Below are 2,372 nucleotides of genomic sequence, written 5' to 3'. Positions count from 1 at the left end.
CCCCGACCCACGCATCGCAAGAGGTGAGCGCATTCACAGTGTCAGCGGCCGCTCGCTGACCCGGCTGCAACGCGCAATGATCCTTCGTGCACGCATTGGGTGTGTGTGGCCTGGGGAACGACGGATGCGCCACGGACTTGCCACTAGTGACGTGTGTGACGGCTGTGGCGCGGTAGAAACTCTCGAACATCTTCTACTGCGCTGCACCGCGCTAGCCGAACCACGATGTAAGTTGCTGGCGGCTTACAGAGCGCAGGGGGTAATCCCGGACAGCGTAGCTGTGCTCCTGTGGCCGCCGGGCTGTGCGCGCGTCCGCGAGCGAGCTCACGTGAGCTTGTGTGAGTACATCGAACAGGCGGCCTTGATGACCCGCCTATTTCACCTCGCCGGATAGTGCGCGCTGGGACTGAACGCTCCACGTGTGCTATTTCCCACAATAACGGCCGATCGTCCACGACAGCCGTCAGTGTTTTGTACAGTCGACCAGTGCGTGCATTGTGAACAGTTGCCTGGACGCAGAGCTATTGCGGAGGCCCGCCCGATGGGCCGAGTGCTCAGTGACTTAAGACATTGCGGGTGGGCCTCAAGCAAACTACTGTATACTGTACCATAGTGTATATATTTCTTTTATTTTTACCTACCCTTTTCTTTCTCCCTATCACTCACCTCTTTGATTTCCTCTACCTTCTCCTCGCTATCCCTTTATTTCCCCCGCCCCAGTTCAGGTGCTTCAGATATAAGATAGCAGATACCGGGGCTGGCAAACATCTTTTCTTTCCTTTTGTACGTACAATAAATTACCACTACAACAACAATGAACGGAGGAGGAATGCGACCCACGCGCGAGCTTTGCAGCCTTGTGTAAATGCAGCGTCTGTGCGGCGCGGCCGGGCCGGGCGCGCGAATCCAGGCAAAGCCACCTATCCAGGACGGTCTGCCCTTTCCGCCGATGAGGGGTGCGCGCAACGCGGCCCGAGTAAGGCTTCTCTATTTTCTGCGCCCTGCCAGTAAACCTGCCAGCGGAGACAAGAGCCCGACACGGCTCGCGTACTGGCCGTAGTGACGTCAATACATCGCATCAAGGATGGTGAAGAACCGGCGAGCAACGAGCCCTGGTGCACAACGAGAAGTAAAAATGACCCATTCAGAAAACAAAATTTCCTTAGATTATATCAAAAATCCCTTTTCCCCTAAACGATGTTTAATTTCTCTAGATCTAGGGGAAAATCCCTAGGGTTGGCAGCGCTGCTGCGTTGGTTCCACCTGCCGCTAGGCCACCACCTATAGTATCCAACGTTGCACCTCCGGCGGTAGCTGCGGCTGCAGCCCCATAATTCTCGTTAGCTTTAGGAGCATGTGGCACAACTGCAGCTCCGCGGTTGGTAGCTACCGCCTCGCAAGCCGACGACGCGAGTTGGGGCCCCTGTTTTTGCCGCAGATGAGATGACGTCACTCCGGCTGTAGCACCCCTCGTGGAAGGAGGGGGAGTTAGGCCGCGGTCAGACTATACTACCGCCTCGCGCGCCGATGGCAAGAGTTGGCGCCCCTATTTTTGCGGCAGATGGGATGACGTCACTCCGGCTGTAGCGCTTCCTCACGGAGGGAGCGGGAGTTAGGCCGCGGCTGGTAGCTACCGCCTCGCGAGTTGACAGCGCGACTTGGGGCCCCTATTTTTGCGCAGCTGTGCTTGGCGGCGTGCCAAAGATCACGCTAAAAGTCAATGGTAGCTACCGCCTCGCCACGCGAAGGACTGAAAAGTGAAAGTAGCATTGCTTTTGCAGTAATAATTTACTTCTTAATGGAAATTTGAGCGCAGCCCCGCCGGGGTGGTGCAGTGGTAAGACGCCCGACTACAGTGCCGAAGTTCCCGGGTTCGAACCCGACCCCGGGGGCTTCGTTTCGATGGAGGCGAAACGAAGTAGCGTCCGTGTGGGTTGCGATGTCAGCGCACAAAGATACCAAGGTGGTCTAAATTATTCCGCAGCCCTCCACAACGGCTCCTCTTTCTCTCTTTCCACCTTCAATCCCACCTTACTGCCTTCCCTTACGGCGTGGTTCAGATGTCCACAGAGCAAGCCTGACAGATACCGCGCCTTTCCCTTCCTGTGAACATATAATATAACTACTTCTAACACCGTGCATCAGCTGTTTCACCTTTTCGATAGATTGAGGCAAATATTTTGAATAAGACGCATGTACAATTAGAGACAACAAATGTTTTTGTCACTTATGTTCCTTCAATATTCCCTCCACTAACATTTCTTGACTGTCATGAAGGAAGCTTTGCGGTCGGAGAAATGAAGAGATCAATTCAGTTATCGGGAAGTGGCGGGAGGCAGCGTGTGGGCCCGCGCGATGAAAGGAATAATGCC

This window comes from Amblyomma maculatum, chromosome 8 (genome assembly GCF_055883805.1).
Source record: "Amblyomma maculatum isolate TAMU_Amacu chromosome 8, ASM5588380v1, whole genome shotgun sequence".
Taxonomy (NCBI): Eukaryota; Metazoa; Arthropoda; class Arachnida; order Ixodida; family Ixodidae; genus Amblyomma; species Amblyomma maculatum.
Note: the sequence above shows the minus strand (reverse complement) of the source record.